This window comes from Aythya fuligula, chromosome 1, assembly GCF_009819795.1.
Source record: "Aythya fuligula isolate bAytFul2 chromosome 1, bAytFul2.pri, whole genome shotgun sequence".
Taxonomy (NCBI): Eukaryota; Metazoa; Chordata; class Aves; order Anseriformes; family Anatidae; genus Aythya; species Aythya fuligula.
Window position 1 is genome coordinate 79,116,940 of NC_045559.1, and position 27,302 is coordinate 79,144,241.

Below are 27,302 nucleotides of genomic sequence, written 5' to 3' on the forward strand. Positions count from 1 at the left end.
TGAAGCATTACTACTAAACTGAATTTACCACTGACTGGTAATTTTTTCACCATCCCAAATCCTATGTCAGAAGATGTTCAGGCTGTTACAGATAGAAATGTATTAGGCTGTAGATAAAAATAATGATATAGATTTAGATATTTATGACTATAAGACATTATTCTTTTAAAAACTTATATCTGTTATACACATGTGATGTGGATCTGCTGAAGGGGGAAATAATTTTATTGAGTTATAGCCAGGAAAAAAGGCATAAAGAATACAGGTAATGCACATTTTTCAAATAGCAATATAAACATAAACAGAAAAATGTTCAAGTTAGAATCACATGAAAGATTAGACTAATCTTCAGATGCATTTTAGATTTGTATGTACAGCAGTTTTATGTTAAAAGTTGAAATACAAACTCCAGACATGCAACGTATCTCAAGATTACAAAATAAATAAAGATGAATGCAAATAAGAACCAACATTTGAATCTTCTTCCAGAACAATGAGAAAATTTGCTATGTTAGAAACATTGTAAAAGTTACCCAAAGTATAAGAACTTATTTACAAAAGAGAAAGCACAGAGCCCCAGTGGTTTGGGGGATAAAAAGAGACATTTATTTATTTCCAAACAAAAGCTCAGGTAGTTAGGTCTTCTTGTGCCTGGGAGTGAATTCAAAAGTTTTGAATTTTTATTGCACTCTGAACACTCCTTTTGTAGTACTAAACAATTTCTCTATGAAAGAAACCTCCAAGAAGAACAGGCTTTTAACAGTTTGAAAGAAGAAATCCATCTCACTGAGAGTGCATGCTTCATGGGGATATCACAGTTATTTGTCCAGGTGAAAGTTTTTTCAGCTATTTCTGCTAACCAAAGATGATTTGAGAACAAGGAATAAATATGTTTGGTTTCAGTCTCTGCAACAGTATCTTCCCAATAGTCAGTATCTGCAAGAGGAAAGCAACCACACTTAGGTAATGCAAAAAAACTATAGAAAGTATCAAGATAAAATCATTAGGCTCTACACTGCATACAGAATAATGGCTTAGATTCAAGTGAAAAATGCACCATTATTTCACTTTTCTTTCAGAAGTGCTAATATTAACTGAGTGTCACTAAGCATCATCAGTGGTTTTCCTGCTGGAAAGGTTTCCTTCATCAATTTTATGCATAATGAAACATCCTACAGGAAAACAGTATTGCTTCCCCTATTACTGTTCTTGCAAATTAGATTTTTATGGAGGGCTTTATTCTCTTCAGAAAAATAGGTCAGCTCCCCTGCAGTAATATACACGGTACAAGGCCTACCTATCTGCTTGCAATGAATACAGTAAATGTAACAACCCCTTCATGCTGAGCATTTTGACATGCAACTAATTCAACTGGTAAAATGACTATTTCCAATGGACAGATTTCCCCTGACCTCAGAGTTGAATAGAGGCCTAAATACTTAAACCCTTTTCTAATTCCAATCTCCCACTCTGAAAATATAGGCCAAAAATATCCCCTTCCAAGAGATTAGTCCTTGGAACTTTATTGGGCTTAAAGTTACATTCAAACAAACAATGTCCTAAGAAAAACAGTGGCTACTAAATAGTAAACAAAATGTGTTCCAAAGGCATCACATCATGATTACAATGACTTCAATTTTTCTATAACTTCTAAAATAAATGTATTTTCTTTATGTATTGGAAAATAAAAAGACATGATACATAAGAACATAAGAACAAGTTAAATAAATTGAAATATAAAGAATAAATTAAATAGATGGAAATAAAAATATAAAATAACTGCTTAAAACCAGTATAAAAAGAAATAGAACATATATTCCAAAATAGCTTCCTAGGCAGACTCTGTAAGACAAAACATGGGAAAAAAAAAAGAAAAATAAAATAAAAATAAAAATAAATAAAAAGGATTAATCAAAGTAGTTTCAATTACAGGAACTGAAGAATTTCTTTTCAACTGGGTCTGAAAGGGAGTGAGAACTGCTCTGACCATAAACATACACCTCAGCCATAATACTTTACAAACACATGCCTGACTTAAATCACGTGTCTTTAGATTGGTCATGATTTAACAGCACCTTTTTTCAATGTGTGTGCAGATGCTTCACTCCTTCAGGCAGCCTGAAAGGACAAGTAGGAGGGAGAACCCTACAAACATCTGTCCACATTCTGAGAGCTGCAGCACAGGGACCACACTGTCACCTTGCTGCTTGTCAGAGAAGGTTGCCCTGTCACTTGTTTTCATGTTCCTCAGTTGTGACTTAACATAAAAAAAGCCACATGAAATCCATTTGAAAATTTTTGAACTGAATCCATATGAAGTAAAATAAACACTTCTTCCTATCCCCGAATACAAAAGACATGTCTTCTTCCAAAAGAGATGTCTGTGTGTTAATCTGCAGTGAAAACTTAGTGCCAGAGATGGTACCCTTTGAAGTTAAAGGAGAGTTTCCTGCTGCCGTTATGATGCCCAGATTCCTGACTGAATTGAGAAATAACATGGTAATAGGCTTCCTAAGCTTCAAATAGCTCTCTGTAGATCACTCTCTTGTTCCATTGATTGTAGGAGGCATCAAGGTGACTGAGTTAGATGTTTTACTCAAATACTTCAAACAGCTGAACTGAAAACAGTGGTTCCCTATGAGGGCTCCTAATTCTGTTGTGACTAATTCTCTCAGCATGAAGTTCAGCCAGGATGGAGTGGTAGATTTGAGTAGAAAAATAGGGAATGACATCTCAAACTTAAATACCTAAATTTTCCTCTGCTTTTTCTACTTTTTTTTTTTTTCTCTCTACTGAATTGTGTTAGCTTGAATCAAAGTTGATTTTTTTTTGTCAGCTTTCTTAGTATTTTTGTACTTTTCTTCTTTCTTTCCTGTTCCTGGAGAACAGGAAGAAACAAACAAACAAACAAACAAACAAACCAAAACAAAAAAAAAAGTTGGAAAAAGAGAGGAATTTTAAAAGAAAAATTATTTCAGTTTTTGTTTTTATTTTAAAATTAAATGAATTTTCTTTGTAATTTAAAATTAACTTAATTTGACATATTCATATAAAATATAGAAATGATGAATGTTGCAAAAGTGGCATTTTTATACTCTTTGATTACATGTTTTTACTGTATGAACTTGATTAAGAATTGTCAGACTACTTAAAGGCACAAGTATTAGAAGTCCCTGTAAACTGGCATCCTGAGCCGTAATCTTTCAGAGCAGCATACAGAGGTCAGTTTTGAGCAGTAGAGCATCTACGGTATAATATAGTAGTGTATGTAATACAAGCTAGGATAACACAGAGTAAGAGATTAATATTCTGCATCATACTGTGCTCTGTTATTTTTATCCTGCTGTTTCTTTCAACTCACCGTCTCATGACTCACACCCTCCCCACACTGGAATTTCTGTCTCAGTCCTGTGGCTCATTGGTGTGCTATGGAAGACGATGCCGTGGAAAGCCATCTGGAGACCTGCACTACTGCATGAGCTCCAGGCCACTCTGAAAAGCACAGAGACAGAATTATTTACTGATTTATCATGCAACTACTCTGACTTGTGCAGTTTCTCTAGCAATCAGTCTTCAGTACTTGTGAAGGTTGAAGTTCTTCCTGTTCATATTGCCTTGGTAATGTCCCTAGATATGAAAAGGGTTAAAAAATTCAAATTTCTGGTAGTCTTAAGGAAAACTGACACTGTACAAAACCTTTAGAAAAATTACTAGCCTCCTCCTGTGAGGTGTTGCGGGCCCCTTTGAGACACGTTAATGAAATGCAGTATCAATAAAATAGCTGTTCATTACACATTTCTTGACTAGCTTTATCACCTTAGGGCATGATCTTAGATGCCACAACAGACAGACCATCAAGGATTTATGCTTCATGAACCCAAAACACAGTTACCTGATATGGAATAGTGAGAGCCATCCCTCACCGGCAGACATGTGATGAAGGCCAGGTCATAAGAGGAATTAGATGCTTAAACCCTTAGTAATTGCATGCTTAGGTACTGTAATACAAAATCCCATGCCAGTCTGCTGCAGTATAAACCTGTATTCACACTTCTTAAGGGACTCATCTTCTCGAGTCCTAGACTCTAGATTCTGTTGGAATCCAGAAATAACTAGACAGGAATCTGAGTATTATCAAATTCCAGAAATGACAGTGATCATAGGAAACACAGTTTTCTAGGCTATTTCCATTCCATTCCATTCCATTCCATTCCATTCCATTCCATTCCATTCATTTCTTTATGTTTCTGTTGAGTGTTAGAGACCTCTTTCAAGAATCAGCACTTTCAACTCCATTTTCCTGAGAGCATTTTCTAACCAAACAGAAGCCAAGAACAGAGAGGGTTCACTTCTTTTGTGAACTCCCTAGGTTAGAGGGAATACCTCAATAACATGTGAATTAGCAATTGGATACCATGTATTCCTTCAAGAATATTATAAATCTAAGGCTAGATGGTCATCTTTTCTCCTTTTTCATTAGGAGAAGTCAAAGAAACCTTGTCAGTGGAATATCTGCATCCTACCAAAAAACGACACTTGTATCAGGAAAGAGAATCTCAGGGCTGAGAATTCCACTCAGTAACAATATTTGTCTCACACAGCTACTGGAGCAGTGAGGTCTCCAAGGACTTTAGCAAGTATTTAGTCAGTGTTCTGCTTTTTTGCTGAGATGGTAGGTAGGAATGGCTTGGATATGGGGTAAGGTTAGCAGAGGGATCATTTGTGCTACAGTGCATTATTCCAGCTTTCACAAACAAATCTGCCAAAAGGTCTCAACTAGCCCTTTATCTATCCCTTTTAAATCATGTGGCCTCCTGCTTTTCCACTCTATCAAATCTTGTTTTGCAGGTAACAAAACAAAACAAAATAAAGAAAAATATGTTTTATTCCTATCACTGTTTTGTTCTCCAAATTCATCTCGGGGCAAACTTCATATACTGTCAACTCAACTCAAGTCCTATATGTGGATTTCTGATGGTGACTCAGAGACAAGGCAACAAATCTTTTGTTGGTAACCTAAGCCAGCAGAGACATTTTGCTGCTCAGCATCCAGATGCCAGCTCAAGTCACCCATCACATCCTCTGCTCTCTCTTCTTGTCCATTCCCAATGTAGCTGGCTGCCTGGAGGGAAGAGGATGTGCGTGAGAAAGAACTAAGACTGAAGGCTTGCACATCTTCACCACATTCAAATGTCAGGTCTTCCATGAAGACAAAGGACAGAAGCTTCCCTCAGTCCACTCACAATCTAGAAATGTGACCCCAGACTGGTAAGTCATGTCATTTCTCTTGGATAATTCCTCCAGCTGGAGGACAATCCATGCAAAAGCCTGCGGAGGATATGATTAGTGACCTGAAATGAAGCCTGGGAAAACTGCAGTAGAAGCTTCCACTAGAGTCAGCACCTCAGGACAATAAATGATGTTGCAGTTTGATAGATGATTACAACAACAACATAAACCACCCGCTACAGGGTATTGGAGCAGTTAGAGAAAAGCTTGTTAAAGCAGCAGTGTCCTGCTGTGAGCAGCTGTGGGCTTTCTGTTCAATAGACAGGCTCCTTGGTACTACTGACTTAAACAAAACTTTTTGCTTGTAAAACTCACATCAACAATATTTTCAAGTAGTGCTGAGCTGCAGTCTCTTGTCCTGAATCTGTATTTGTTTGGAGCTGTTCTAAGATGATTATACGAAGTAAATGGGGCTTTTGAAATATCTTAGTTTTCAGGTTTGTCTTATCATCTGAGAGGCAAAAAAGTCCAGAAAAATGATTGCTCATAACAGCTGGGAAATCACTTGTAAACAGGAACTCTTCATTCACATCAGGCTGGTACTGTGTTGTTGCACTTCCTTGCACGTCTCATCCAGGTGATCCAAACACAAGGGAGGGAAGTTGCAGAGGCACAGTCCAGTGTGCTCACTGCTCACCGGTAGTTGACAAGCAAGGTACTTTTTCATTTTTTTTTTTTTTTTTTTTTTTTTTTTTGAGGATGTTAGGTCTCAAAAGAGATATGCAGTATGGAAACATGCCTGTTTTACATGTAGTTCAGAGTTCTCTGGGAAAGGTTCTCAGATGGGACACTAGGTCTTTACAAGCTCTTGCAGACAATATCTTGAAATTCCTTCCTCAAGAAAGCTTATCCCACAACATGTCTCTGTGACAGCTGCTTGTACATGATTGATGAAATTATGTAAGGGCACTGTAGGCTGAAAGACTATGAGTCCTGGACAGTAACTGTACAATTGTACAATTGTTTCTGGGCCAGTCTAAACATGATGCTAACTAAAAACATGAAAAGAATGGTCTCACTCCTTGTGACTTCCCAAGGAAACAGCAAACACTCTTAAACATACACAAAAAAGAAATTAAAACGGAAGATTCCTGTGTCTTGCCACATTCCCAGACACAGCAGCCAGGTAGTCAAATGCAGCTTAAAGGTTGATCTACACTATTTTTTGATATGTGCTAGGCAGTAGATGTGATTAATTGGAGGAGTTTTGAGGGGAGGAGATGGAAGGGATGAGAACGAAAAAGCAGATTTAGAAGATATCCTCTTGGTATTTCAAACAGCCACTTCAAACCCCAAGTTGTCAGTATTCTAATGAGCAACTTGAACCCGAGTCTCTAATGTTGGTTATAGTCCCAAGTCACTCACACTGATTTGGTATACTATTCTCCTGTCAGAATCCTCTTCTCTGTCTGAAAGAGAATGCTGAGTTCAATTCAGATCATTGGGAAGTCAGTGGCAAAGTTCCAAGGATTTGAATAGAATCAGGGCTGGGCCTATTGTTTTTGAGACAGACACTGGTAATTATCTAAACTGCACAATTTAACTGCCACAAAAAGGGTCAGATTAGCTTTTCATTTTCATGCATGCTATTTAATTAAATCAGCCCTGATATGTTCATTAATATGAGAGTGATCATCCTGAGGCATTGCTTTTCCTCTGTCCCTGCTTTTGCCCAGGCTATGTGAGGGCATACTTCTCTGTGAACTAGGAATGAAGACCAGGAATATAATAACATCAGAAAAAATAAAGAGTCAGCTGAAACAATACCATCTACCTCAACACAAAGAAGTATTGGGCAGGTTTCTGGTCCTAAAGCTACCAGCTGCAAAGGCAAATTCAGGCTGGCAAGGCAATGTTGTGTCTGACAGAATATAACTTCAACAGGTGTTGCTAGAGCCTGTAGGAGGTGTTGTCTCTCTGAGCCTCACAGAGGCTGTCAAAATTAGCAGGACAGCTTGATAAGGCAGTCTCACTAATGTCTTTGCTAGTTGTTCAAAGAACAAGGCCATTCACAAATTGAAAAGAGCAAAGGATGAAACCGTCTTTCAGCAGAGTCTCACACACCCACAGCCAAGACACACAGATTTACTTTCACTGCAACATTTGAACATCTCCAGAGAAATAAGATTATTGAGCTCCAAATGGCTAACAGACCCAGTCAGTGCTCAGTGGAGTCCTTTATCATTCATTGTTGCTCCTCATAACTTAGAGCATTCACTAACCTATCTCAGCCTCCTGAAGCCTACAGAAACAAGTAAATCAAAACTTTTAGATCTCAGCAGATCATAACATCCTATTCTGTATTCAGGGGACAATTTTACAGTGAATGCAGCAGTCATTTATTCCTATTGAATGTCCACTGTCACTGTCACTAACACATCTCTTGTCATCATTGGTCCATGTTGATCTTTTCTTGAATATTTACATTTCCTCTGGAGAGGTGGAAGTGAAATAAAGTATCATGCCCTCCCCCCCCCCCCCCCCACCCTTCTTCTTTTTTAACTATTTGGGACAAAAAAGAACTTTGAGGGCCTTCAGAAGGAGGAAAAAGCTAGATGAATATACACCTAAATGGCCAGTAAAATTTATAACAATATCATGTATAAAGAAAAAATATTCCTAAGCATTACAGGGATATAAATATCTGTATACATTCTGAAAAAAAAAAAAAAAAAAAAAAAAAAAGGCTAGAATACTTCTGGGAATGTCTATGCAAGCAGTTCAAAGACAAGATAGCCAGAATGTTCAACAGAAGCATTCAAATTTGAATATGCCCAACTCTCACCACAGTGAACATCCAGAAGACCTGGCAGCACCCACTTTGGGTAAGTGCTCCTCTTCAGTTCCTGCGAAGGACTACCAGTGCAGACACAGCCTTTACTACCTGCTAAGTGAAGGTTTTGATCACTATGCAAGCTGCAATCAAAGCTATGAAGATGCCAGGGTGCATGTGGAAAATAAAATGAAGCTGAAAATGTCATGCCGCCTTTACATTAATTAGTGGATCAGCACCATTTAGGATCCTGTGAACAGATTTAGATGCTGGAGTTCAAAACATATGAAAAGGCCCCCAGAAAATATGCTAATGGTCCAGGGTCTTGATCAACCATCATATGTAAAGTTGTAGAAAAGACTGGGTTATTTACTTCATATAGGATATAAATAAGACTTTCGGCAAAATTTATGTTAGAGAGAACAAAGTAAATCAGACTAGGACTTTTTGTTCACTGAGAAAAATATGCTAGGGACAATCAATAAAATATGTGTCAGGAAGTTTAAAAACAGGAAAAGGAAATACTTTTTTACAAGGCATGCAATTAAGCCATGGAATTAGTGACACAGGAAATTGTACAGGGAAAATACTTAACTGTATTCCAAAGGGGCAGGATATTTAAGGGAATATCCAGATTATCCACAATTATAAGTTATAGACAATAAAAACATGGAATCAATGGCTATTCCAGCTATCTTTTCAAATCCTTAGTATTAGTGTGGCTATGACGCTATACAATGTCTTTAAACATCACTTTGTTACTTATAACTCCTCAGATAAGTTTTCTTAAGGAAACTCCCCAGTCCCATTTGCCTCAAATTCCTCCTGCCTTCTATAGCTCCATTTTATCCAGGTTAAACATTATGCACTGACAGTGACACCCAGCCTTAAATAGTTCCATGTGATGCCTTTCTGGAGAGCACAGAACCAATCTGAATCATAATTTAAGTTCAGAGATGACAGTGAATAATAATTATCTCATCCTTAACCTTTTGCAAACTGCTGTCTCTGTGTTTTTTTTTCACTCTTTCTGAGCAAGGTGCAGACACATTGCTATTCCATCCAACTGATAGTAGGAAAGTTTACTGAAATCAGCAGGAGTGCTGCTTAAACCCGTATTTATTGAAACCAGTAGCAAATTTTCCATTAAATTCTGTAGTAGAGTATCACGCCTTCAGAGTCCAGATACAATTCAAATCAAATAAAAATAGAGCAGACATTTCTCTGACCCTAATTCCAGGTCACCAGTCTGTTTTGCAACTAGGAAAGGTAAAGTATTGTTCATAGCTCACAGGATTAAGTTACTCTTCATTCAATAGCCAGGAAATTTGATGAGAGCTATGACATATCTGCATATTGAGCAGCACAGGTCATTCTCAATTCTACCTGTACTTCATACTGGCTCATACTGATTGCATTCAACACCTACAGATGGCAAAAGGAGTGCATTGTAAAATTATGCCATTTGTTTACAGCAAATTATAAACATGGCATGGCAGTTTGTCAATGATTTTCAGTCCTTTCAGACTTATCAAATGACTCTTAAAAATGGGGATTTTATGTCTAGGAAAAAGTCATTTTTAGTCTGTTTAGTCCCTGCGCAGTCATTCTCCTTTAAAATAATAAAGTTTAAATTTGTTTCAATATTCTGATATGGACTTAGTTATATTGAGTCAGACTTACCTTTATTCCAAATGTGTTTATTTACAGAGGTGTATGTACCACTTCAAGTCATCACACCATCACACATCAGATCTAGCTATTATTCAGATTAAGTTTTCAAAGTGTTCCCATGTAAATGAAGCCTTACAGCTTTTGAAAAAACCTATCTCCGACATGTGGTCTTTCTCTACAGCAGGAAAATTGCTGTAACGTCCTAAGGTCTGATGACCCATAGTAATGCCCATATCACAGACACTGCATTTTGCCCAAACAAATGTAGCTGCAACCAAAATAGGCCAAAATTCTATAATGTAAACTGCATGATGATTCTCAGAACATGTATATATTTTGGCAATGCCCCAGCTACACTTCTGTCCCTTCTTATGATTTATAACCTATAGAAGTAACAAAAGGTAAAGAACAACTATTTGGGGATTTGCCTTTTCTTCCTTTCTCTCTTTCTTTCTTTCTTTCTTTCTTTCTTTCTTTCTTTCTTTCTTTCTTTCTTTCTTTCTTTCTTTCTTTCTTTCTTTCTTTCTTTCTTTCTCTCTCTCTCTCTCTCTCTCTCTCTCTCTCTCTCTCTCTCTCTCTCTCTTTCTCTCTCTCTTTCTCTCTCTTTTTTTTTATTTCTGTAAAAGATGCTTTTGTAAGATATTCCTTGCTTTTAGCCTGTGTGCTTATAGAATTATTTTGAAAAGCTACTAGGCAGATGGTCCCCAAATGTGAGTTAATAACTTGTAGGTAGCTTTTGGGGAAGCTTTTTGAAATCCCTTCATGCAAAATGATTTTACAAACCGCGTGCATGCCATTCTTTGACTATTCTAGCAGACTTTCACAATGGTCAAGAGAAAATAGCAGATTATATTCTATTTGTATTGCAGCAGATTGTTATATTTATTTTCCAATGATGCAAGAATATAAAGGGAAACAAAATAATTCACAAGGCTTTTGATGAAGATTTTTCTAAAATTTTGAATTCCTTACTGGATACAAAGTCAGGTTCTGTGTGCCTATGCTCCTCTTCTGTAGCCTTTCTGCAGTATTTATTATCATTCAAAAAAGGCTGTTTTTTCACAAAATGGAATAGGCTGAGGATTTGACAACCATGAGTCAGACTTCACAGCATCATAAGCTTAATTGAAAAAAAACAGATTTCAAATGTAGAGCTTTTCCTGTCTACTTTTGCATTGTTACATATACTGCATTTTTGCATAGTAATAAGTTAAAAATGTTGCTAGTGTTTGATCTGGAGAGAATTTTACCATTTTTTTTAAACAGATATCACAAGAAAGCCATCACTACAATGACGACAAAATGCTGTACTCTTTCTTAGCAATGGCAACAGACCAAACACCTTCTAATTCCCCCACAAATTTTCCATATATGAACTGATGAAGTTTAAGTGCCCTGACTTCAGGATGATCCATAATTTCAACCCAAGATATTACAAATAAATAAATAAATAAATAATAGCTAAGAGCTCTGAGTTGATAGTTACAATGATTGAACCTTTTCCTCAAGCATAGCAAAACCTCCTACCAAAAGGGAACAGGAAATAACACTTTCTGGACTGAGCTAAAGACTGAAGGTTAAGGAACAAACTTCATTGTACACTCATGTACTTTCTGCGCTGCCTTATTAGAAATCACATACTGTTAATACATGTATATCCATATTTCCTTTTTAAAATCCCCAATTGCTTCACTTCTTACAGCTCTCACAAGGAGAGGATGAGAGAAACAATACACCAAGGCTGTTAGATACATTTCTTACAGCATTGTTGGAGGTGGTGAATGCAGAATCAGTAATGAACACTGTATGAGAATGTAAATAAAACAGATCACAATGGCCAGTAGCAGAAGTGATAAACAAATTTGTAAATTCAACAGCAAATTGCATATAACAACTATTCTACTAGATGTCACTAAATTGACAGTAATTCTGGCCAGGTATACTTAACACTTTCGTTTGAGTTTATGATTGTAAGACATGTTGGCAGCAAGTGTGACCACATGGTACTTAAAATTAAGATATTAGTATCCCATTCAGGAAATACATTCTCTGTCGTGCACCCTGGCACTATGTGACCTTGGGAAAGTAGTTCAGGGCCCAGTTATGCTTTTCAGGTCCCATTTTAAACACAGCACAGTAATATTTCTTGCTTTTCTTACCATCTATTCTCAAAGCAGGCCATGAAGTCCTATCCCATAAAGAAAATGCCACCAGTGGAAGTAATACGTATGGATAGTTGGTTGGTAAGTAGGGAGGAATCAATAAACTCTCTGCATAGTACTTTATTCTTACAAAAGGAAATAGGACGAGCTGTTATTCAGTTCCAGGAAGAAAACAAGCTGCAGTTAGCACTACTGCTGTGCATGGATGCTATGGGGCATACAAACTAATCTACATAAACTCAGCCTTTTTAAAGTCTAATACTAAAGAGAGAGCTTTCTTGAAAACTCTTTCCTAACCCTCCAAGCACTCCACTTCAATGCAGCAGAAAAGAATACGAGTTTTGGTTTCAAGATTTTGTTTCCTCAACTTGTAAAACACCAGGATGGCATGAGACAGACCATGACAAACCTGGCCCCAAACTCACTGAAATCAGGAGAGGTCTCTTGGTCTCTGCCTGTCTGTCTCTGTCTCTCAGTTACAACGGACTTTAGGAGAAGTTAGAAGTCTGAAATTTGTTCTGAATGTACTGCTAGAAGAACGTAAGGACTCTGTCTAAATATGCTCTTATTTGCCATATTACTAAGCACAACTCTGCTTCTTGCTGTAATTCTATAAATGGCATCTAATCAGTATTTGCTACATTTCAGAGAAGTCCATGAATACATTTTTTTAATAATGTATTTCATTCACTATGTCCTTCCTGTATTCATAGAGTACGATTTTAGGAAAGCTAATGCAGTAACTTTTCCCTAAGAAGAGCAGTATTCATTTGGCTATCTTTTCTTTGTGCACTCAGCTACCTTTACAAAAGTTTTAAAATATTTTTTTTAAGGCTAGAGTCCTGCCAAATTTGCTTTAAAACAGCCAAGACATTCAAAAACTACAGACAAAAGACAAAACCAAAAACACAGAGTAACTAAAAAACTCTCCCCTTGGAAACAATCGAATCCTTTTACAGAATGAATCAGAATGGATCCAACTCAGTTCAACATGCTGTCTTCTGTAAGGCTGATATACTCTATTTCTGTGGTACTCCACACAGCAGTTGCAGAGAAGTCCTAACATATGTCAAAATAGCTGTACCTAGACTTTCTGCTCAGACCACCAATAAGCCACAGTGTCCCTGAGTGGGGAGCCATCCATAATATAAGCCAGACCAGGGAGCCCTGCCAAGGACAGAATATGCACTCCACAACACACGGGCTGGTATGTGCAGCACCAGGCACAGCCACATCCACTCGGCCTTGTCAACAAGTGAACATAACATAAGGTAAACAGAAAAGAGATGATGATGAGATGAAGCATTCTGGGCTCTGGAGACTGCTGACTCTGCAAAATGTTCTCATGCTGGGAAAACAATGGTGCATGCTTCAAACATGCTACCATTCATCAGGGGAGAGGGGAGAGCCAGCTGCACAGAATATGCCAAGCAGGGCGGAAGAAGAGCTGCTGATCCTATTGAGCACTGACCCATGGGGCAATTCAGCAGATTCTGCTTCTCACAGAGGCAAGACACAGCCAGTCAGCAGACGGGGCTAAGCACTGAGCTCAGCTGGAGCTGAGGTCCTGCCACTCACTGAGCACTATTTTGCCTCAGTGAAAAGCACCAGCTCCTGGCCCCAGGCTCCTACAGAGATCCAAACTCAACAGAGCCAGCAACACAGCGGGAGTCGCCTGCAGCCCTGGATATAGACATAGCCAATCTGCTCTCAGCAAGCACTGATATTGTACCCTTAGGGTATATCCCGTGTTGGTTTAACCCATGTACAATCCCCTGTTCACTTAGGGTGGTCTGCTTCTCCTTGAGTAAAGAGCAGCATTTGACCTGCACACCGTGAAAGACTATTATTTGTTAATGAGACATTTGCTCTGTTGAGAACAGTTAAAATGAGCATGCTGCAAAGCCTATGAAAATTCACATTCATAGCACTACTAATCAACTGCACTCATCCTCCAAATTCTGCCATCTCAGTGTGAAATGAAAAGGTTGGACTCACTGCAAATCAACTCAGCTCTACACTATTTTGTCCCAGTCACATCAGCACCGAACTAGAAGGAATAGCCATGGATCAGGAAGGAAATTTGTCTGAACCACTTTGTTTGTTATCCTTGCATGTTAAACCTTGGAAAATCTTTTGTTGTTGTTGTTGTTTGTGTGTGTGTGTGGTGTTTGTTTTTTTTTGTTGTTGTTGTTGTTGTTTGTTTGTTTTTTTTTTGTGTGTGTGTGTGTGTTGTTGTTTGTTTGTTTGTTTTGTTTTGTTTTGTTTTTGCCAGGATCTTTTGCTGTAGTTGTGCCTTCCTTTGAGAAAGATGCTAAATCATCTGTTTATCATTTGGTCTGAAAGGTGAATAAGTATCTCCTAACAGAATCAGAATCTTCTGGAATTCCCTTCTGCTTTTTTCTTAAATTGAGAAGGCACTCCTTGAACACACCCAAGTAGGTACTTCATGAGTAAGACTTCTTTTCTATAAAGGTACCTGGCTCATGTCTCCTGTTCAGCAGGGACTCTAAAACTTTACAGAATCAGCCATTGGCAGAACTCCCAGGATATTTTTCCATTTGCACATATTTCTAAAAATGTCAGCACCAGTCTAACCATTCTCATCTGGGAAGCCTGACATCAGATGTGCATTAGCCCAGGAAAAATAAATAAATAATTAAATCTAAAATGAAAACTCCTTCTTAAAAGGAAAACAAATTCAAAGTATGTTACACTGGCTCCTGTCTCTGAGTTCTATGCAAATAACAGGAGGAAATTTAACAGTGTGCATTTACACCCATTATAATTCAATTAGAAAATCAGATAAAGAAGTAGTATGGATTTGGGGGATAAAGAATGGATGGTATATGAAATTAAAGACTGATTCTTGAATGCTTGGGTTAATTACCCAACAGCAGAAAATAAATAAATAAATAAATAAATAAATACAAAAATAAAAATCCCAGACAGAGTTTTAAGAGCCATGCTCTCTTTGCAGTCCTGGAATTAGAACCAGACAGCTAGATAACACTACATCTAGCTGTGGGAGAGCTTCCCCAGGGAAGAAGCATTTTTGCATGAGCACTTTGCTACAGACATTGGTCTCCCATTATTGTCTCTTCCAAATGTGGGCCCTTCACACACCTTCCCAGCATTACCTGCTAGGAAATACATATAGATGAGCAAGATGTGCTACGCTAAGTAGCTAGCTAAGTTTGGACAATAATCAGTATTCTACCTCACACTTTCTTCTCCCCACAGCACATGTTCTCAACATGCTAACACTATAAGAGAGGTCTCTGCTTTGTTTAGTCTGTCAAAACTCAAGGGAAAAGGACATGACTGCAAACCTCAAGTCTATATGAGTAGGACTGCTGGAACAGAACAAAAGTTGGTTTCAGTAGGACTAATTCACAGAGTGAACAAAGGGCCGGATGGAATCCTGAAATATTTTAAATATATATCACTCTGCCCATAAACACTGCAATAATGACATCACAACTTCTCTCTCCAAGGCTAATTATTAGAAAAGCCCCTTCTCCTTACCAGCTCCCATAATGATTTTGGTCACTTACCTCTGTGAAATGTGTTCATCTGATTTGTGTCAATATGGAACAATGCTAGGGCCGCATGATATGATGGAATGTGACTTTCTGTCTTACATACCCTTGTATAACTACAAGTCTAAGAAAAACTGAGTGGTTAATGTATATAGTTCTTGTATTTTGCAAAGGAATGGTCCAGCAATTCGTGTCAATAGGGGATAAGAGAACAAAGGGGTTTCAGAATAACTGCTAACTATCGTGACTATTGCATGGGACACTATGCAAGTCTCTGATATCTGACCAAGAGATTAAGGAGAAGTGAAAAGCTGAAGGATGACTAAAAGACAAAGCTTGCAGGGGATGCTGTACAAGTCTCCGACATCCGGCCAAGATGGACAAGGGAAGACAAGAAAAAAAGCCTGGGAGGAAGACTACGAGCCTTCAGCATAAGAGACCCCCAGAGGGACCCCCAGAGACTGATACGCATGCACCAGTAGGAGAGTTCAGATTCCAGGAACTAATTATAATTAGTTCCCTGCCTTTTCTAGAAGTAATAATGAATATGTAGGAGCCTAGGAGCATAAAAACCAGCCGCCTGATGTAACTTGTGTGTGTCTTGGTGGAGCAGAGACTCCTGGCGCACCCAGCGCTGTTTGCTTACCTCTATTCATTTAATAAATTGTAAAACTTTGATTGTAATCCTATGTGGGACTTAGCCATTTGTTACACCTCTAATGTGTGTTTGGTTTGAATTATACTTTTGACTTCTTGTTTTGTTGTTGTTGTTTTTTAATATCCATTTAAGAATGTGTTCTGTCTCTAGGTATTGAATAATTCCTAAATATGATTATTCATTACTGAAACAGACTTTGAAGACTGATGCCCTGGGAAGTTTAATGAAACTTTCCAGGTGGTGGATCTAGGCATTCCAGACCTCAAGTTCTCACGGTTGCATAAGACATAAACCCCACAATAAGCCTGCCCACTCATTTGCTGGAGTAAAACCCCCTCCACAGCAGAAATTCTTCAGAATATTTGTTTAAATTGCCATAATTGGACAGGTCTCCAGCACTCAGAAGTCTTGTCCTGCCAATCCTCCTAGAAGGATGACAAACTCTGTCAGAAAACAGAGACTAAGAACAAAACTGAGTCATTAGAAGAAAGACTAGGTTTACTGGAAGATCATAAGTTGTTCTGTCTACAAACACTAAAACAATGAAATCCCATCGATACATTTACCTGCCCTTAACACTTCATTCAGAGTGACTTGCTTCTTACCTATTTGTTGGGATGGCTGAGGTCATTAACATCTTAAATTATTGCAGTTATTGTTGTCATGATCTACAAATTACCACATCAGAAAAGATCTGAAGTTGAAGTTTACTTCTAGACATCACACTTCCTTCTCAATCTGACTAAATGTAACTAATGTTCCAGTCCCTGGCAACCACAACAGAGCAAATGCTGCCACACAGATTCTCCTGGAAGCTACAGAAGAATTCTAGTGGTGGTTCACTCTACCCCTGTGCTGGGTGCTCCACTGTTTTACAGCACTGGAAGCAGTAACAGGTACATGCACTTGTAATAGTTTTGTTTTCAGTATTACATGCAAAATCCTAATGCTTTGTAAGAAAAGCTTAGCAATGCTTTCAGACCAGTCCTTTCCTGCATGCACATATTTCTGAGGCTATCTCACATGGATTTAGAGAAGTCACAAACATTTGAAAGCTAACAGTGGTCAGAAAGTATTTACATATTTTGACCTATCACTAATCCCCTCTCAGTTTGCAATAAATTTAGGACCAAATTTAACTTTTTAGCATATATGAAAAGGAATATAAACCTAATCCACAGTGTAAACAGAGTGGACCAGCACAGAAGTATCTTCAGTTACAAGCTAGGCAAATATCTGCAGATCACTTAGGTGAGGCTGACCATTTTGTTGAGAAGGACACTGGCTTCAATGAGATCTCTGTAGGTCTCCTGCTGCCTGAATTTCTTTGTATTTTTTATCTGTATTTGTATTTTTATCTGTGTTTTCCAATACAGTCTGCCATATAACAAGAACAGATAATGTGCTTGGCCACCAGAGTCTTTATTGTACTACAGTTCCTAAGCAGAATTACAAGGTGCAGTGATTGACACACAATGGATAGCTTACAACAGGATGGTGCATACAGAAAAGTCAGGCACACAAAAAAGAAAGCAACAGTATCCTGTTCTCACTGTCAGATTCACGTGTTCTCCACTTGCACTTAGGAAAGTGGGGGACTTTTGTAGTGACTTTTAGTATATTTGCTTATACACAAGTTCACGTGGAAGCAGAATTAGATGTGAACAGAACTCTGCAGAAATAATTCTGATCAGTGAACAGAGACTGACTATTGTTTAAGGTTAGAAATTACCAACAGGTGGAATATGTAAAGCTTTTTAAGGTACTCCAAGAAATTGTCTGAAGGCAAGATACCGTGCAGTATCAAAGTGGGGTGTACTTCTCAGCCCTAAGTGTGAAACAGAAGCTATTTAATGGACACACTGCACTTGTCAATTAAACAGTTTGAGGAAATATTCCTGGGCAATTAATCCCAATCACCTATACTGTTAAAAGCTTCTGGTCACACTGGCAAGTCTGTACAAAAAAGCTCTCTCCCAAATACTATCTAGGCACAATCCGGGAATTAGCACAGGCCAGGAACTGAACCCATTAGGCAATCTGCTTCTGGTCACCTTGTTATGGAGGGAAAGAGCACAGGCTGCTATATGCCATTTGGCCTCAGTGACAGAGAATGGTCCTGGGAGCATTTCATTTTCTAATATAGATTTAGTCAGGATGTCTATGAGAATTCATATCTCCGCCTCAGTGGAATATTCAGCTTCCTTACTAAAAAGAACCTACCCCATTTTCCACTAGCAGGAAGCAGTGCAAATTACATTTTAAAAATGTTTCCAAGCCATCCAGAGTGTTTTCCCTCTTATGCTCAAAAATCCTACACTCCTCAGCCTCTGTTCTTTTATCAGTATGCATCACTGAGATCACTCTTACATTTCTTGGAATTCTTCTAGCATCTGTTTAAAATGGTTTCATTTTAGAACATCAGTCTGAAATTCTCAAGATGAAAAACAAAACAACAACAAAAACAACACACCAAACCCAACTAGAACGAGCTTGTGGGCATTCTTTTATGCAGTCAAGCAAATTCTGCATCAGACTGCAGTATTAACTATTAGAGAAAGGTAACAAATAAAAATAAGAAAATGCTAGCTTCTTGTAAGTAACTTTTCCCCATTCTGTAATATTAATTATCAACTTGGCCGTAGTTTACCTGTTATAAGCATTGTAACCTGTGAGTTACCTGAGTGAGTAACCTGTGAGTTACCTGAGTTAGTAAGCTAATAGTGCTCTTCTGTGCTTCATCAGTCATGGGGACAGGGCCACTAAAGAATCAAACAGCGCTCTTCTTGGCTCCAGAGGAATCTAGACTGAAATGCCTTGACTACTACACTGAGAGGTTCAAGGCTTCTCTAAACATTCTACAAACTGACATGAGAGCCACTATACTTAGTATGTTCACAAAAGGTCATTCAGAGATACTGTGTGGGAAAAGTGGGCCCTGGGAATCTGACTGAAATTTTGATGTTTACTGGGATTTACTCCCTGAGGCCCCCAACAGGATGCTGGTATCTTCTTAGGATCTACAGTCTGGATCTCCATAAATAGAGGTACCTGCATCCTTTCTTTCAACACACCGAGTAGACTTTTAAAACATGATCCATTGAGATGCTGTGTAAGTATTTTGCCCAAAGCTGTAATACAGAAGCACCTCTGGGAGCCACCATTCCTTTCTGAGGCAAATGTACTGATATCCCAGCTATAGATTCCTTCTCTTCCCTATGTTTCTTACTTGGCCCAATGAATCTTACTTCCTGCAAAACACAGTGGGTAAACTTTAACTGGAAGATACTACTTCTCAGAATTGTTTTCACCCTTCAGACCAATCATTTCTTAGCATCAATTCCCTTTCATGGCCAGAATTTCTAAGCATGTTAAAGATTATATTTCCTAAATAGAACATTCTGAGAATTAATTGCGTAATAATAAAATAATATCAACGTGACATTATTTTAATTATTTCATTATTTTATATTACTGGAGTACTACCACAATAACCTTTCTTGTCTTTACATAAGGCAGCATTGCCTTGAAAATTATAGTGCTTTCTGAACTGCGGAACTCATAAAATTTGCTCTGAAAATTAACACTTAAGCATTCCCTCAATTACACCCCCTCAGATTTTCAAATAATTTTAAACAACAGAAAAGAAATTCTAAGGCTACACTGCTTAAATAATTCAAATCATGTTCAGCTTCCCACTCCCCCACCCCTCCCAGCTGCATGTATTTCTACGTACAACTGAACAGAGAAAAGAGAGAAGAGCTAGAAGAGATTTAACTATGCCGAACTTTCTTGAGAGAATTCAGTATGGAGTATCTAATTTTTGTTAGAATCTAAACTAATCCCTATCAACTCTGGAGGGAGCAAAGAAAACCTTGGAATGTATTTCCAGGGAGCTACCAAGTACTAGGACACCACCAGTGAAGTGCTACCACACAACAAAGGAATTTCAGCCTTACTGACCTCTGCTCCCTGCATATACCTCAGACCTTTAGACAGAGGTGCTATCAATTAGTATTTTTAAATTGTACTTCTTCTTCCAATATCTTCACACAAACTGCAATCCTGGATCTGTTTTTATTACACAATTGTATTCTCATTAGCAGAGCTGCAAGGCTTCATTGTACATGTACTCTGTGTACTCCTACATGATACAGACCACACAGCCTCTGCTACCTGGACTTGGTTGAGGCCATGAACTGACAGAAGAGACTGCATATTTCAACTTTTATCTCCCAATTGGCTTCCTTTTTAAATTTGAGGAGGATGGAATACTCTTGAGACGAGTACTGTTATTGATTTCCATCAAAGGTGTCTTCTCTAGCAAGATGTTTTCCTACGTCAACTTCAAACACAACTAACTCTAGCAATGTGTCCATCTCAAACTGAAGGGAGGCAGCTGTGGAATTACCAGCAGTAATCACATCTACTATGCACAGCAGTAGGACAGCTCTGCCAGTTACTGCTTTGCAGTAATGACTGCTATCACTACCAAATGGACGGTGACAAAAGTGAAGGTAAGAATGCACAGTGAGGTATTAATCCAAAGGGTAAAGGCCAGGGTAATCTGAGAATGGAATAATCAAAGTTGGAAGAGTGAAGGATCAATAGAAGGCAAAAACATAATCACTTCTACTTGTAGAAGCAACTCTTCATCTCGGATCTTGGTTTTTTCAGTTAATATCTGTGAAAATTGGGGAGCCCTCAGCCTCAGTCACTCGTGTGAGAAGGATTGCAATGGGTGACATAAATTATAGAGGAGAAAACAACAACAAACATGAAAGAAAGGCAGTTATCTCTGGCTGTTTAAAGGCTGCTTCCCACAAAATAGCAAATGACAGTATATGTGGCGTATTGTAGTTGAAACACAGAAATGAGATCCAGCATGTCAGAGAAGTGTTACAACCTGCAGTGATTTCTTTGGAAACATCCTCCTGATGACAACCAACTTGTCTGAATTACTAATACAGACAACACTTTACTTCTAAATTCTGTCTGGATAATTAATTCTGCAGTAACCATACAGGCCACCTGTGCTGTAATGCTCTGTTGCCAGCTAGGAAGGTTATTAATTTTACTGTTAGACGAAGCCATTTCCAAGTCATGTCACCTCAATGAAAATTCAAAGTAACATTATTCTACTGGAAAAGGTAACCTTATTTCCATGCCAAATAAGGAGAAAATTACGAAGGCTGTTGCATCTATCTCTTCCCGAACAAGCAGATCCACCTTTTTTTTTTTTTTTTTTTTTTTTTTTTTTTTGGATTCACCCAGGTAAAAATGAAAACAAAATTCAGGTATATATCCTTAGCAGAAAATTTCTAAAGAAAGCCCTGAAGATGGGCATTCAAAGCTATTCCAAAAATTAGACTAGTTACCGATTGTGCCCTAGGAATGGGATTTTAGAATGCAGAATGGACAACTCATTACTGTTTTGGATTCACCACATTGGCAAAAAGATGTGATTACTTTACAGAGGCCACTTGAGTTATAAGTTCAGAGGAGAGTGGCCCATTGGCTACTACAAGCAGAGAATCTAGCATCATGCATTTACAACAGTTGAGAACATGACAAAGTTAAGTAGTGATGACGTTGTGGTGAGAATCTAGAGCTACAATCACTGGGTTCAATCCTTAGGTGTTTTCAACAAAGCTTATAAACATGCTCTCTTTCAGTACTTATGGAGAGAGAAGTGTGCTTTTCTTACACTAGCTGGTACTACTGAGAAAAGAAGGAAGAAAATGCCTCCAGGTAAACAAACCATCTTCAATGCATTAGTTAACAACAACTCCAGGTCTGCCTATGGTTTTGCCTTTTTCAGCCCTGGTAAAAATACAATATGGATACCTGGGAATCAAGAAATACCAAATAAGGACACTATATTAGATTACACAAGCAAGGAAGCACTGCAATATTTAATGCTAATTGTGTATGCATGCTGTTATTTTTCTTTAAATAAGCTATTTTTCTTTGCAACTTCTAATTCCAATTAAGTTTTTAGTCATATCATTACAAGCTTTACTTTTTTTGTATTACAATTGCCATAAATATTCTTATTTCATATAATTAGCCATGATTTTAATGATACAATACCCATATTTTTCACAATGTTTCATCATACAAATACGGGGGATATTCTAGCAAGTGGACCCAAAAGTAGTTACTGGAGAATTTCCATGTTTATTCCTGGTATGAGTTTCCACAGTAACATCAGACAGCATGATCCAAGTTCAGTGAAGAGTATCAGCACACTTCGGTCTCAAATTAAGGCAAAAGCAACAGAAATCCAGTAAGGTAACAAAGAGAAGTGAGGAGCAGTTAATGCATACAACAAGACAGTGAAAGAAAAACTTAGAAAAGTTACAAATACACAAAACGGCCTTGGGAGAATGCCTTGGAAGAATGATTTTAATGGCTATAATATTATAAGGATCTTTTCTATTTCATTTTAAAAAATTAACTAAGTTAGCTTAACAGAGGAGGTTAGTGAAGTTGATGGTCACACAATGACAGCTGCACCAAAAGCAGGAATATTCTGTTAAAGTGTTATCTCACAGTTTTCTTGTTGCTCCTCTATCCTGAACAGGATCAATCTCATTACTAGTGAGATCTTTCCAACACGTTGACCACCATACAACATACTGACCCTATACTGGGCAAGTTGCAAGACCAAAGTCATTAGGTCTATCAAGCTCTCTTTTCATTTTTCCATAAGTACGGTGGCAATCTGTCTGCAGGACATTGTCAAATTTCACTACTGAGCATGATATCTTGCCAAATGACCCAAACAAATCTCTGCTGGGCAGCTACATTACTCACTACGGCTAAGCAGAACTGTTGCACACCACTAAATGGTCTCCCTGTTTTACCTCAGAACTAGCTTCACTGATGTGTTTCAGAAGAGAAAAGCTTTTTACTTATGTATTTTCTGTGAGAGAAAGTGCACTGGTATTTCCTTTGTTACCTATTTTGAAGTGGATGGAAGCACAAGGAGAAGCAAAGCTACTTCAGAGAGTGCTCAATGTGCTGTGACTCAACAGCCCTCATCACCACTACCACTACTGCAAGAACAGCCTCAGAGAGTGGTGTTTGCAACAGGAGAAGCCGAGGAACAGTCAGCGGAAGTGCCATTTTCTCTTAATATAGCCCAAATAAAAATGAAAGAGGGATTTGTTCATGCTGCATTGTGGCCCCCTCCAGATGGGTCCCAGTGCACAGATGCTGGCATTCCGTTCTTAACTGTAGAGTCAGCCAGAGACATGCAGGGAAGCAGAAAGGGGACCACAGAGTGAATCCCTCTCCTTCCTCCCTCCCTCCCTCCCTCCCTCCCTCCCTCCCTGCTTCTGGTGATCTCATGTTTCAGATGTCCCAGTCCAGCCAAGCCTACTTACATTTGTGCCTCTCCTAGCACCCTCCCCTATGAAAAACCTGGTCTTCCCTTCTGCAGCCTTTTCTCTTACACTGCTTGCATGTATAAGATCATTGTACTTTTGTTCATAAAGCACTGGGAGATGAATGATGTTATGTAACTGTTGCTGTTTTATCATTTTTAGAATGATGGAAAAGTAAAATGGGAATATAGACTCCCCTTGGAGCCATGCTGAGCAACCTAAACTCGTGTTAATGGTGACCCAAAAGAATATTCAGTTCAGCATCCTCAAAATGGAGGGGTAATGCATTTCAGTGCATATTGTCCTGCACAAGATGAAAAGCCATTAATAGCTATGGCATACAGGCATGTGTGGCGTGAGGAATCCTTTGTGACATAGCTCCTAGACAAAGGTTTATAAAAATATGTTGTTTTCCTTTTATTTATTTATTTTTAATGTTTACAATGAATTGTTATTCATTAAGGCCTGATATCTTGTGGATTGTGATATTTCAGACAGGTTTATTCAGATTTCTTTCAATTCCAGATCAGCTAACATAAAACCAATTATGGTTTGACAGATTTCCTTCTTGAAATGTGCCTAGATTTGGCATGCACAGCCTATATTTTCTTCCTTCTTTCACGTTTACATGAACTTTCTCAGATTTGATTCTCTTTTTCCTCTCATTTTCTTTCACATCATCAATTTGCATCAACATGTTACAAGGCTTCTGCACTGTTTGTATCCCCGGCACAGAGATACATGGTGCCTACTAAACTCAGTGAAGGAACTTGACAACAAAATTAACCAGAGTAAGTGCAGGTTCTTGCTGCTGGAAATGCACAATCTTATCCAAGCCAAAGTGCTAATTCTTCATGAAAGCAGTCCTGGTACTCAGTTTACAACTGATCATGTCAAGAGTACTGCTCTGATGAATAGCGGCTGCAGGGACAGGCATTCTTTCTGCAGTAAGAATCTGGTGTTCTGATTCAATGTCTTGCAGCACCACTTGTTTTCAGACTCACAAACTGTACCAAGTACCTAAATATTTGCACTGAAGTCCAACAGAAACTAGTGGCCCTAAGGTTTCAGCAAGGTACTTATATCATCTCTGAGTAACATTCTCCAAGATCTGTGCAACCAAAATGCTTGCTGATTAATGTTTCACTTAAATATGTACTTAAAGCTGAGCCCATAGTAAATGCTTTTCTGAACTGTACTCTAACCATGTTTCTGGTTGTATTACTCAGTGCCTGGCATCAACCTCTCTCTTTAGAAAGCATATCCTTTACTGTCATATAAGCCAACAGAAATTATACATCTTTGTAAAGGTGTCAAAGCTGAGTTCAGACTGCACTTAACAACTAATTTAAAAAGCTATGCCACACAAATATTTTCAACTACATTTTGAGAATATATTTTTGTTGCTGTTGTTGGAAAGTTCTGTTGTTTTATTATGGAAAAACGATGTCCAAACTGAAGGTTGAAGAATGATTTGAGAAGCCAGCATCCAACCTTGTGGAAAAATCAGATTTTTGTGCTCTCACAGAGCTTGATCTTGATTAAGACAAATTCTACTCTAAGTTATAGCAGCAATCCAGAGCATACTGGCTCCAGAGGGAAGTTAAAGTTTTCCAGCATCTTGCTAGAACAAGTCCTGTGGTATCTACAAACACTAATTGAGGTTCAGGAAGCAGTCATGACAATGTAAGAGTTTAATGCCACTGAAGGGTGAGGATTTCAGTTCTCCCTGCTTGCTAACTTCTCTGAACCACTAAGGTTCCCCCTCCTTCCTTGCACTGGCTTTGGCATTCACTTGCTTTCCAGCTCACTAATTTAACAGAAAACTATCTACTTTGGTGCTGTTGTTACTGTGCTGGATTTTCTGCCAGAATAGTGAGCTCAAGAGCTCCTAGAATAGGAGGCATCACTTGCACGTGCACTTGTACAAGGACAGAACCAGTTCATGGTAAGAAAAAAAGGGCACAAAACAGAAGGAAGAAAAGTGATAAGCAAGGAGGGAGGCCAGGCTTTCCCTTTCTATTAGGAATGAGCTTTTAAGACTCAGTACCAATAGGCCTGATCTGCTTTCACCTACATCACTTTTACACCAGTGTTTCTCCACTAATTGCAATAATTTCTGTTACATACCACTTTCAGATTATTAATATACAAAAGCTTTAGCCACAAGCAGGATTGAACTGTTAAACAAGGGACTGTATTTACACAAAGTCTCCCTGCTCTGACAAGCTGACAGTCTAATCCACCACAGTGTGTGACTAGAAGAGCTAACTATAGAAGAGGAAAGTGGTCAGGAATGTGAGGGTAGTCATCAGGGGAAGACGCCACCAAAACGTCATCCTGCAAAACTCAATGAATTGTTTAGTACTTATTCAGGTGAGTTAGATGGATTTAATCACTGAAAGTCAATCAATATACTTCCCTGAGTGAAAAAGCTTCATTCTAAGTACATCAACAATCTAGATCATGGCGATTGCAACAGGCAATTATATCATTTCTTTGTTCCATTTTAGATTCAACCTCATCAAAGGGCTAATTCTGCACCTCACCTTGATGCAAAAAAAGACTTACTAAAGCACAGATCTGCCCAAATCTGGAATGCACCTGGACTGGGCACTTTGTTAGTCTAATGCAGATAGCTTCTTAGAATATTACAATATTATTGTCCATCTAAATAAACAAGCAAAACACCTAAGAAACCAACACCCAAAATTAATGTGAAAGAGCCAGTTCTCTGTTTTCAGATTCAACCTCCTCCCCACTTCCCTTCCCCCTCCCCATATTTTGGTTTTGGGCTGAGATTTATGTAACAGTTCTTCACACTAAACATGAAAAATTCTACTTGCTTGGCACTCATCATGACTGTTTTACTGAATAGGAAGGAAAATGTCATTCATTTGGCCATTATTGTTGAATGGGCATGGTAAGAGACAAGTAAGCATAAGTTGTGTCTGGGCAGAAAATGTTAAAGCACTGTTCAGCAAGGCTGATTTAAATTTACTGCAGTGCATATATCTGAGGTACTTGCATAAACCATAATCCCGACTTAATATTTACCTAAGTGATAGAAAAAAAATGATAAAAACGAACCTTGAGTGTTGACAATCAAGACTCCTTTCTCCTAGTCTTCCAGTATCACCGTACTTGGTAAAGGCATGAAACATCCTTCAGCAATACAACAGGAGATTGAGGGGATGAGATGTCCTTTGCAAGAAAAATAGTAACACAGCGCCTTGATTTAAAGAAGCAATTTCATGTCAGTCTTCACTAGTGAGTTGTACAGTGCTGTGTTATCAGGATGAAGATAATTTCTCATTCATCTCTCAATGACATCTTAACTGTAATATCCACAGCACTGAAAAGATTTTGTTTGGAAACAAAGGAAAACAAGGATGTGTTTTGGTGAAAGGTGATGCTTTCCATCTGAATCCGAGGTATATGCCACACAATGGTTATTTCAGTAGTGTGGCAAGACATTATATTCTTTAAGTGCCATCCATTTCCAGTCTACAATAATTAATAACAGTGAGCTATGTACAAAAATGGTATGGATACATCAAGGTGACTGGTACTTGTGCCAAAGCAATCTGGAGTGTAGAATAAAGGAGTAGTTTTGCAGATACTGCACTCATATTCTACCTTCATGTTACATCTATCCACTCCCTACTGTTTTTGATCTGTTGTGCACTTGGATCAAATCTAGTCACAGCAGACAGTACTATTTTTCTTTTGGTCTCAAAAAGATAATGAAAGTGTAAAACTGTAAAACTAAATAATAATAATAATAATAATAATAATAATAATAATAATAAT

General features: G+C 38.2%; 1 long non-coding RNA gene across 1 annotated transcript; it reads right to left on the reverse strand.

The window, feature by feature from the left end:
- Positions 1-207: 207 nt before the first annotated feature.
- Positions 208-27,246, reverse strand: LOC116502188. Its single transcript, XR_004254544.1, has 3 exons — positions 26,580-27,246; positions 3,362-3,492; positions 208-936 (listed from the first exon to the last, which is right to left on the reverse strand). It is a non-coding gene; the product is annotated as an uncharacterized LOC116502188 (long non-coding RNA).
- Positions 27,247-27,302: the final 56 nt, after the last annotated feature.